The sequence below is a fragment of the Echinops telfairi genome, unplaced genomic scaffold (assembly GCF_000313985.2).
Source record: "Echinops telfairi isolate 266 unplaced genomic scaffold, ASM31398v2 ScPeMD7_3533;HRSCAF=4204_0, whole genome shotgun sequence".
Taxonomy (NCBI): Eukaryota; Metazoa; Chordata; class Mammalia; order Afrosoricida; family Tenrecidae; genus Echinops; species Echinops telfairi.
In genome coordinates this window covers 56,732,268-56,744,579 of record NW_022107431.1, presented here as the reverse complement: position 1 = coordinate 56,744,579, position 12,312 = coordinate 56,732,268, and the positions used below count along the sequence as shown (strand labels likewise).

General features: G+C 41.1%; 1 protein-coding gene across 1 annotated transcript in view; it reads right to left on the bottom strand.

The window, feature by feature from the left end:
• NKAIN2 (sodium/potassium transporting ATPase interacting 2) overlaps positions 1–12,312 on the bottom strand; it is a 1,260,554-nt gene that overhangs the window by 244,789 nt on the left and 1,003,453 nt on the right. The gene's annotated exons all lie outside the window — the stretch shown is intronic.

Sequence of the window (12,312 nt, the reverse complement as noted above, 5' to 3'; positions counted from 1 at the left end):
CCCTCAGACTCTTGCTCATGTAATAACTTAGCTACTTCATTAAGCAGTATATGTCACCGAAGCCTATGAAGACCCAGGAAAGGGTGATCAATGAGATTAAAGACGGACAGGCCTGGAACAAACCAGAGAGAACAGGGCCTAGGAGCGCCTACTGTATACAGCTCAAGGGCGTGAAGAATTTTTAGACCAGCCTCTCTCATCCGAAGTCATGACAAGCCACAACTACTTTAATGAATATTCAGGGGCCGGAGCACTGGCAGTGTGAATGTGATTGTTGGTTGTAAGACACAGTTGGCTCAGCTAGGTCCCTGTCCCACTATGCCTGAGACTGCTACAGATCTCACAATGGAATCTCACATCCTGGGAAACTCTCAAGGCTTGGGCACACTGAAGGTTTGCTTCGCCAACCTGAAGATTCAGTTTCAGATAAGCATTGAGATTGGTTGGCTTGCTATGCATTATAGCAAGGGCGATCAGAGATATTGATATATTGCTAAGCATTTCAATTCTTAAAAGTCTTATCATGTTAAAGTACACATACCATGATGACAAGGGCAAATAAAAAGAACCAAGAAATAAAGATGAGATTGAGCATTCCAGGAAACAGCAACACAAGTAAGGGCCTCATTTGGACACTCAATACAGTGCTGACTATCTCAAATAAGGAGAGACAGAGGGCAAAATTAAAACCAAACCACACCAACACAAAGCAAGCCACATACCATGGCCCCGTGACATTTTTTCTTTTCCTAACACTTACGTTTTAATATAATGAGTATTATAAACATAGAAAAATTACAATTCTATAATTATAGAAATAATGACAGTATATTGGGTGACTTTTAAATTTTTCAGAAATTTCAAGAACGTTGGCATAGAATTGCATTTTTTTTAAATAGACCATTGAAGGGACTTCAGTTTCTGAGAAAAGGGCCTGAGAGCACATCTGGCCTCCTCGGACTTCCAAAGGGAGAGCGAGCGTCCCACTCCTTACCAGCCCAAGGCCTATTGCCAGGAGACAGAGGTCAGACAGGACTTCACTCTGCAGCCTTCTTCATCCTATTCAGAGAGCAGCCATTCTTCCCATGGCAGTACCTCTCTGTTGAGTTCAAATATCTGTTGCAATCTTCACACAGAACTCACAGACAATACTCACTATCTTGGGGTTTTATTAGAGAAGTTAGGGAGGTACCACATGTCAGGATCCTAATACACTAACACTAAGGATGAGTCATTGGTCCACAGCATGGACCCTTCTCACCCAGCAAACAAGTCTCTCTCGGGTCCTCAGCCTCTCCGGCTCTTAACCTCTGCCTCACTGGGCTAGGAAGCCAGCCAGCTCACTCCTTTGCCTCAGAGTCTCTGCTCTGTCGCATGGTCCCCTTGCCTCCGCTGCTGATATCTGTGTGGCATGGGATCTGGTCTGCAGCCTCCACCGCTTCAAACAGGGACTTTGAATGTACACTGCTGGGCATTTGTCTTCCTTTATGGTCCCAGGAATTCTCACTCGTCTTGCTTCTGAAGTATTCTCTTATAACCACGAAAAAGGCAACGGAAACTGACCAAGAGTATCTACTAGTGGTTCACACACCTTTTTGGGTGGCAGCTTCAAAGGCCTGGATAAATTCAGGTGGTGGGAGTTACAGAGATACGAATAGCAGAGCATTTTAAAGAAATTTCCCTTCACCACGATTTCTCTTTCTAATATAGGGAATAATAAACTCCTAAAGATAAACTAGGTGCCTTTGTCTGGATAATAACTACTGCAATTTTATTATATCAGACATTCACTTTTTTGCTTTTTATATTATGTTTTATCTTTATCTAGAATATTAATTATGTGTACATAGTTTTAAAATTCCAGCTGCCCTAGATCTAATATTAAAAAAAGTAGCCTCACTTAACCACATTTATCCACCTACTACTATCCTGTTAAATGGTATCTACTTTTAATTTTTAAAACTTGTTTTCTAAAAGTATTTACTTTTATTTTGAAAATATTATCCTCATATTGATGCTTATGCATCCATCATGTAAAGATTATCTATTGAATTCTACTATGGGGGGTATATATTAGCATTTTTAGACTGAATATGTTCCTCTCTTCTCCTCCATCACTCTGAGTAATTTTCTCCAAGATTTGGTTATGTAAATATTATGAAAATTTATGACTGCATAAGTATTTTTATGGCTGAGCCAAGTAGTGAATGACTGTAATTCCTTTCTTGTGTAACTTTTTTTGTTTTCTTCTGAGTTAATAATTCCTACTTAATTTTATGACATATATTTCTATTATATCTACTATTACTTTTTCTTAAACTGACCAATAGAACTTGAAGGACACATTTAAGATCAATTTCTTCACGGTCCTTTTCCTTTTGCCTATTTGTTTTTCCTTTTCCTGGAGTCCTCTGGCCTGGAATTCTATCTTCGTTTGCTCCCTTCAGACTCCCTGTGCTGGATACACAGATGGGTCAGAGAACTTCACTTCACATCATTCAACCACCCAGACACACCACCACCACCACCACCACCACCACCAGCAGCACCATTCCAGTCCATTGCCCCCCAGTCAATGCTGGCTCACAGTGACCCCCAGGAGACAGTAGAACTGCCCTTTTAGGCTCCCACCTTTCTCTCTCAGAGCGACCAACGAACCTTGAACCGCTGACCTTGTAGTTAGTAGCTCAGGGTGTAATGCACTATGCCACCAGTTAAATCCCAAGGGTCCTGGATCTCAGTCACAAAGTTCTGCTACTCAGTGTCCACTCTTGTTTTGAAAACTACGTTCTACACTAGATGCTTTGAGGAAAAAAGAACGGCTTTCTGTCAGATGTGTTTGCCTCTTTTCAGACAATTGATGGGTATTTTAACTGGCTATATACTGCTGGGTTGAAGATCATTTTCTCTAAGAATTGCGTGGGCATTTCTTGAACAGAACTGTCTTGTAGTATCTAGTAATACTGTTCAAAAGTCTCATAGTATATTTTCTTGCATTTTATAATAATTCCATTCTACTTATTTCTGCATGTTGCCTCTATTTGTTTTAAAAAGGGAAATATTTCAAAAGCATTGGGATGGATCAAATAAATTATTACAATATCATCATTCTTACCATCCAGATTTATTAAATATTTTAATGCTTATTTGCTTGAGGTGATTTTTAAAAAATTGAGGTAGAATATGCACAACATAAAATTTATGATTTTCAGCATTTCCTTGTTTTTAATTTAATAGCATTAATCACATTCACAATATTGTACAATCGGTACCATTATTGTTTTCAAAATTTTGTATCATCCCAAACAGAAACTCTGTAGTCATTAACCTCTTAACTCCTCAGTCCCCACCTCCAGCAGTCCACAGTAGTTACAAATCTCACTACTGTCTCAACATATTCGTCAAATCTAGTTCATCTTTATGGGGCTATAGAAAATATGATGTTGTAGCATGTATGAAAGCTCCATCCATTTTTATGAAGAAACACTATTTCACGGTACAGATTGTTTTAGGGTACGAAAGAGGCTCTCCATCTCATAGAAAACGTAAAGAGAACATTTATGACGATTTTAAGGATGAAGACGAGGCAAAGACACCCGTAGCATGGGCGAGAGTGCCTAGTCTCACCTGGTGGCAATGGCTTCTCAGTGTCCAGAGACCTGATGGCTTAAACAGGCCAAGGGAGCGGTGCCAGGAACTTTCACACAAGCAGTTGTGACTCATAGTCACCGTATGCACAAGAGACCCGTACTCTGCCGGTCCTGGGCCGCCCTCACAACTCTTCCTGTGCCCATTGTCGCAGCCACTGTGCAACCCCCCTCAGTGAGGCCCTTCCTTTCCCCCTGGTCTTCTACTTTTCCCAGCATGATGTTCTGCTCTAGGGACTGGTCTCTTCCGACCATGTGGCCAAAGTCTGTACGACAAAATCTCGCCCTCCCCAAACAGAAGTGTCAGTCCACGGTACTTTCAATATTCTTCCCCAGCACCACAATTCAAATGCATGGACTCTTCTCTGGGCTTCCTTATTCAAAGTTCGACTTTCTCAAGCATATGCGGCAACTGAAAATACCATAGTTTGGGTCAGGTGCACCTTAGTCCTCACAGTGACAGCCTTGCTTTTCAACACACGATACAGTGTTCTTGGGCAACAGTTTTACCCAGTGCCATACATGCCTTGTCTCGGGACTCCTGCTTCCACATGCAGTGATGGTGGATCCAGGCATGAGGAAATCCTTGATAACTTCAACCTTTTCTCCATGTATCATGATGTTACCTACTATACAGTTGTGAGGATTTTGGTCTTCTTGACATTGAGTTGTAATCCATACTGAAGGCTGCGACCCTTGATCTTCATCAGCAAGTGCCTCAAGTCCTCCTCACTTTCCCTTTATGTGTCATCTGCATGTCGCAGACTGTAAGCCTTCTCCAGTCGTGTTGCCACATTCTTCTTCCTACAATCCAGCTTCCCTTAATCGTTGCATGATTGACAAGAGTACTGAAATGGGAATGAGACCATGAGTGGGATGCTTACATTATACTAGACAGAAAAGCTTTCAATATTGGTCCAGGCCCTCTGAACAATGCAATGAGGCATGACTCATGGCTACGAGGGACCCCGGTAAGGTGATCTCCATCCATGACACACCAGGCAAGCCTGTGGGCGAGAATGCCTCTCCCTGGGTCTGTAAGGGAAGTGGTGGTGATCGACTTTCTAATGCACTTGGCCTGAAGGCAAGATGAGTTCACTTTTCCTGTGAAAGATCAGAAAGAACTTAATGGAGGCTGCAACTTGAATTTGGGCTTTTGTGGTTCTCTTGAGCTTTCTGGAAACCTAGTTCTCAGAATTTAAGCTTTAGTACAATATAAATAATATTTTGTTTATCCATTCATTTTTTGATTAAACACTTGGCCTTCCACTTTAGGCTAGTATGAGTAATGTTGCAATGAACATGGAAATTACTTTTTAATAAAATTTTATGCACATACAATGATGTTGCCATTCCATCATAATATTAATATTTCATGAAAGTTCTTATAGCTTTAGCAAATATTTACACATTCATTAATAAGATCAAATGCTGAGCTTTTTTTTAGTTTTTAAAACAGAAACATATTTCAACTTAGTTTGGTTTCAAATCACGTTTTTGAGATCAATCCACATACAAATGTTCTCTTTGAAGCAGGGACTTGATAGCCTGGGTCCCCTCCCTACTACTCTTTTGGTTTTAGAGCATTTCATGAACCTCCCAATTCAAGAGCCCGTTCTTTTGTCTGACAAAATCTTCTTCACTGCATCTTTGTTTCTTTCCCTTTATTTTTTCTATCCACCACTTGTCTGTAAGTTTGTCAGACTGTGGTGGATTGTATGTTGCTGTGAAGCTGGAAGCTATGCCACTGGTATTTCAATCGCCAATGATTTGTTCATAGCAACTACTTTTTGTCAGCAACACTTATAATGCCTATACGAACTTCAGATAGAATACACAGAAATCAAATGGACTACATCTGTGGGAAGACATAATGGGGAAGCTCAATATCAGTAGCTACAAACAGGTGAGGGGCTGGCTGTGGAGCACACTATCAAGGGATCATATGGAGGATATAAAGAAGAGTATGATATCAGGATAGGAGGAAGGCTTATTGACATCCTTCGTTAGGCAGATGACACACCTTGCTTGATGAAAGGGAAGAGGGCTTGAAGCACTTGCTGATGAAGATCAAGGATTGCAACTTTCAACATGGATGGCAATTTAATGTCAGGAAGAACAAAATCCTCACAACTGGACCACTGGGTACCATCATGATACATGGAGAAGAGGTTGAAGTTGTCAAGTATTTCCTCTTGCTTGGATCCACAATCAATGCTCATGGAAGCAGTAGTTAAGAAATCAAAAGACACTTCGCATAAGGTAAATCTGCTGCACAAGACCTCTTTAGAGTATTGAAAAGCAAGGATGTTACTTTGAGGACTGGGCTATGCCTGACTCAGGCCATGGTATTTTCAATTGCTTCATACGCATGTGAAAGTTGGACATTGAATAAGTGTGATAGGTAGGTTTATTGTGCCAACCTTGACAATGAACACATGTGGGATTAATTGAAGGGCAGAGCAATAAATGGCTCCACAAGCCTCGCCTTTCTTGTCTCTTGCTCTTTGATCATCGGACCAGTGTGCGGCTGCCTTGTTCTCTGCCTCAATTTGCAAGCTACACTACCTGTGGGACACCTAACCCATGGACTATGTCACTGTTGTTTGAGATTCCTTCAAGACCTGCTTTGCCATGCTACTGGAGCATACATCACCTGAGCTGGAAACTGTCGGACCCTGTCATCTGGCTGACTGTTGGTGACCTGCCTTGCTGTTTGCTGCCTGTGGCCGGATAGCCGGAATTGCTCTACAGAGGACGACCCCGCAGCCCTCAAGATTTGAAGGACTGCCAGTGTATTCGCTGTCTCACAGAAGTGAGTTGCACTGAGCCATTTGTATTGCTCTATAGATTAATTGCTTATTTCTTATGTTATCTATCTATCATCTAAATATTTATAAAATCATAAGTGTCCTGGTTTTGTTTCTCTAGAGAACCCTGTCTAACATAGGAAGGAAGACGGAAGAAGAATTGCTGCGTTTAAATGGTAGTGCTGGAGAAGAATATGGAAAATACCCTGAGCTGCTAAAGGAACAAACATCTGCCTTGGAAGTAATATGGCCAGAGTGATCCTTAGAGGCAAGAATGGCAAGGCTTCAACTTACATACCCTTGATATATTGTCAGAAGAGACCAGTCCTTGGAGACGGTCATCATGCTTGGTAAAGTGGGGTGACAGCAAAAAAGAGGAACCCCTCAAGAGATGGATTAACAATGTACTCTCCTATAGGAATAATTATGGGGATGCCACAGGACCGTGCAGTATTTTGTTCTGTGGTGCATATGGTCGCTATGGGTTGGAACCAACTAAATGGCACCTAACAAAAACAACAACAACAACAAAGCTGTTTCTATGACTGCAAGAATTCTGTAGGCCACACATCTGAATTCCAGGTTGGCCTCTTAACTTTCTTATTGTTCCTCTAGTAGTAGGTCATTATTCTCTTGGAGATTTTATTTACCAAATATTTCAAATCTTAAATTGAACTCTTTGTTCTATTCTCCCTATTTTGAAATTATTAGAATAAATTCTCATTCACCCTAAGCCACTGAGTCCATTCAGACTCAGAATGCCCTTAGGGACATAATAGAGCTGCTGCCTCTGTGGGCTTCTGAGACTGTAAGTCTCTATGAGAGTACAAGCCTTACGTTCCGCGTTGCAGTAGCTGGTGGTTTCGAACTGCTGAACTGGCTGTAAGCAGCCCAATGTGTAACCCGCTGTGCTGTTATAGCTCTTTTAGGGGAAATTAATCTGTCATAATTGTTGCTTTTTTTGAAGGAGGAAGATTAGACTTTCTTTCCCATAAAGACTTACAGACTAGGAAACCTAAAGGGGCACTTCTTTCTACCCTAGGGGTCTCTATGAATCAGGATTGATTCTATTTCATTTGAAATGTTGCCTTTTATAACTATTAAAAAATTTATTTATGACTTAAATCCATGTATTTTCTCAGAATTATTATGCTATGTGTTCAAACTACATTTTCTACATTGTTTTTGTTTTATCCAAGTTACTTATTCTCACTAAGTTAATAAATAGAGAAATACATTTAAAATACTTAAAATGATCAGGGGTCTCTTTTGTTCTATAGTGAGTCCTAGGGTCTAGTGAGTTACAAGTTGAGCCAAAAGAGTCTCAAAGCCTTAGAACCACACAGAAGCAGTTCTACCTGGTCCTATAGGGTTGCTGGGTCAGAATCTACTCAATACAAATGAACTGTTTATCATTTGTCAGTTTCTCTTTCATAGGCAACCTCTCTGTCATTATGAGTGTCCGTTTAGGAATGGGGGAGAAGGGTAACAAAGATGCACATACGTTAAAATGCCTAATAGTAACAGATGTAATGAAAAGAATCAATTAAAGAACTAGATTGAGAAATTTGAGGAACTCGGGGTTAGATATTATGGTAAGAAAAGAAGGCTCTTAGTATTTTGATTTTGAGTAGAGCCCTAAATGAAGTAAACTAACAAAGACAGGAAAGATCATTCTCAGCAGAAACAGCCTCTGGAAGGGACAGCCATGAAAACTTTCTCTTATGTCTGCTTTTACATATGACTTCCAGATGGGGCCCTAACTAAAAGGCTGGTGATCTCCTTCTTATCATTTCAATCAAATACAGGGAACGATACTTGATCATTTGCTTGCTATGCAAAGTGTGTGGTTCAGCTAGCTCCTGTCCGCATATGTGGAGTGGGAAGAACTTTTCAAATGCTGGATCTGTTGGACTCTGTCTAGGGTCCTGTTCATATCTTGAGCTCTGTGCTGGGCACTAATCTCCAGGCCAGCAATTCAAAACCACCCCGCCATGCACTCCACAGGTCACCTGCGGGGCAGTCCTACGCTGCAGGAATGGACTCCACAGCACTGGGTTGGGTTCCGTAGGTGGTGGTTCCAGTCTTCTTCTGGAGTATTCACCACACGACATCATTCTTGAACTGAAGTGGGCAGAGCCTGGTGCTTTTGCTCAGCGTTGGCAGATTTTAATTTCACCCTCTTGTGCTAAGACATTTGGCCAATAGCAACCATGCAGGTTATACTTTGAGCTGCTAACTTCAAGGTCAGCAGTTTGAACCCATCAGACAATCACTGGGATAAAGATGAGACTTTTTACTCCTGTAAAGATCTGCAGCTTCCCAAACCCACAGGAGAAGTCCTCTCTGTCCGATAGGATCACTCATTGGGAGTGACTTGATGCTAGTGAGTGTGACTTTACCCAGGCCTCCAAAGTCTTGCACACTCCTTTTTGATACCTTGACTTTCAGAGGGTTTTATAGGCAAAATTTGTATATTGCATGTTCATAAGTTCTAGGCTTTTTCCCCCTTTTGGTATGCTGCTAACTCACTTGTCATTTCTCCATTCATTTTCTATCTTTTAAAGATTATTGACATATGTTGTTTTCCATTCTCTTTGCACTATGAATTTGTAACTATTTTTATCATTTAATATCACTGGTGGGAAATTGGGATGAAATGCAAGTAAGTAGTTATGTCCAACTGTCTTCTGTGGGATGGAAGGTTCTGGGTACTATCTCTCATCTATTTTCCTGTAGATGTTGAAACAGAATGTGTCTCTCTTTGGTTGTACATAAGTAGTGTTTTAACTACAAAACTGTATTAATTTATGGTTAGAAAATAAACAATAGAAAATTTTTAAATAACCCTTTCATTACAACAGAAGAATTATGAATTAGAAATGTTTTATACTACATTTTTAGGTTTTTAAATTTCAGTATATTTTGAAATTTTGAGCTCAAAATTGTAGAACTTTGAAAGAGCAAGACAGCATCATGAAATAAAGTGGAAAACTGAAAATCTCGCACATTCTGAAAGGACTTATGATTTTTTAAAAAACATACAAGAAGGGCTCAGAATAGTGAGACAAAAACTTTTAAATCTAAAGAAACTCTTATAATTCTATTTTCAGTTACTATAACAACAAACAGAAAACCAAAGCAAAACAATACAACTTTATGTCACTGTCATCTGTCTTAATAAGTCTTCGAAAAGTTCAGATTAAAGGGTCTCATCATTGGTAATGTCACTTTTCAAAACAACAAGGTCTGATACTTTGCTTGAAAGCTGTTATTAACATTAAAACATTTCTAAATGGGGCTGTAAGTATTCAGACCAACACAAGAAAATGCCCCAACCAATAATCAGCATTTATATATATTTTTTAATGTTTGCCACTGAGTGAAAAGAATGATCATAGCATCTATGAGCTCGGCTGGTGTGGTGGTTACACATTGGGCTGCTAACCACAAGGTCAGCGGTTTGAAACCACCAGCTGCTCAGAGGGAGAACGATTGATAGTTTCAGAAGCCCCCCCCCACCCCACTGACCCCCAAAATAAATAAACTCACTGCCTTTTGAGTTGTTGGTACTTGACCCGTAGCAATCCCACAGGGCAGAATCGAGCAGGGTTTCGGAGACTGAAGATTTATGGGAGAAGAAAGTCCCACATGTCTCTCATGGAGCAACTGTGGTTTCAAATGGCTGACTTTGCAGTCAGAAGCCGAACACGTAACTCACTACACCTGCAGGTCTGCTGTGGACACCCACAGGGGCGGTTCTCCTTGTCCTAGGAGACCGAGATGGCTTGCTGGCCAGTGAACTCATTCACAGGACGGAGTCTTGCTGGTAGAGTGAGTTTCCCATTGGGCTGTTACCCACAAGGCAGGCTTTTCAAACCCACTACCTCCTCTGCGGGAGAGAGATGAAGTTTTCTGTTCCTACAAAGATTTATAACCTCGGAAACCACTAGGGGCATTTCTATTCTGTGCTGTAAGGCCATTGTAAGTCAGAATCAATGATTCACGGTGGGAGCCCTAAATCCATTTTTGAGTCTCTATATAGATTCCGCCTCCATTGAGTTCTTCCGACCCTTAGGCAGCAGTGTGAAATGTCTAACCCTTGAGTGTTTGACAGAGGATTGCTACCCATCTCCTCACCAGCCCAGGAAGCGGCAGCTGCCTTGTTTCAGAGACTTGCCTGGGTGTGCTCTGGGCTTCCAAACACAAGGTAGGCCATTTGAACGCACTCTTCATTTTGCTGAAGAAAGGCTTTCAACTCCCACATAGAGTTACAATTTCAGAAACCCAGAGAGGCAGTTCTGCCCTGTCTTGTAGAGTTGAAATGAGTCGGAATCCCTTGTATGGCAGCAACGAGGGGTCCTAGCCTGACCACTTGGCTTGGAGGGTCCTAGGCCGGTCTTGTAAACGTTTCTAATCCTCAGCTGTGAGTGTCTCTCAGTCACGATCCCTTTCCCACTCCTGTAGTTCTGCGGTTTCCCTCAACTACAAAATGAAGCTAATACCCTCTTCTCGGTACAACTCACAAAAGAAACTTTCAGATGATCCAAATTAAAATTTCAGGTAAGCACGGTGCTCCTTCACCTGTAAATTATTATTGCTATTGAAAAAGTTCACAGATTATTCATTCATTCATTCATGTTCGAGTAACTTTCAGGCTCTGCAAATGCAAATGTCTGTAGTAAAACTAAGAAGGTCTTTGGAACAAAGCATCTCCTTGGTTCAGAATTGAACTCCCCCAATCATGATTTTGGAACAATTCCCTTTTGTTTGCCTCGTCCTATCTAAGTGGCTGTGCTTCTGTGAACCGTGGGCTACCTTTGTGGCTTCCCTCATCCTGATGATGTGTCTGTCCTGTTTACAGCTTAATAAACAGTCTCTCTAAAGTATAGGTGAAGTTGAGATGTCTTTTCTCCCCTAGAATAATAGTAACGTGTCAGAATTTAAATTAAACCTAAAACTAACTTTCATGGCCTTTGGCTTTTGAAGAACCTACTGCATACACACGCCAGTTTTGCTAGTAAACCACGGACACTATACTATGAAGCAGATTTGAAGGTGGAATGTGAGTGAGAAGTTCTGAGTTGTGGTTGAAAAATATGAAATGTGTGTGCTAGATTGCCATAACTTCATTATCCTTTTAAGGGGGCCTGGCAGCAGCATTTGAAAAGCTGGCAGTTTGGACCAATCAGCTACTATGCAAGAAAAAGATGTGGCAGTCTGCATCCTAAAGATTGTAGCCTTGGAAACACTATGGGAGAGTTCTACTCTATCCTTGAGGGTTGCTATGATTCAAAATCAAGTGGATAGTAATGGCTTTGGGTTTATTTGGAAATAAAAATGTGAGCCCTGACATTATAGGCTCAAATATCTTATGGAAGACAAGCAATAAAGATAAAAGGCAACAATAGAAAGAAGCATTTGATGACTACCTGATCAGTGTTGTAGACTGCGCATAACAATGCAAAGATGGTGAATCCTTTGGCCTCCTAGAGGAGAGGGATTTAGGTGGCCGTGAAGGGAGCTCAGGCTGAAATAGGCCCCAGGCTGGAGGGATAAGACCATTTTAAGCAAAACCCGAACCAGTTGCCCTGCAGTCATCGAGACCTCATATACATCAAAATAACACTGTGCTTTTTGGAGCTTTCAGCAGCTGTTTGGGGTAAGTGGATTACCAGGCCTTTCTTCCAAAGTGCTCTGGGAAAACTGAGACTGTTAACCTCCGGATTAGCAGAGCACAGGAGCCATTCACATTACCTAGGGGCACCTTTCAAGTGCCTTAACATATAGCACAGAATCAAAAGTACTGAGCTAGATGGTGTCCTTGTATACTTAAAGACCAGTAGTTGTCTATT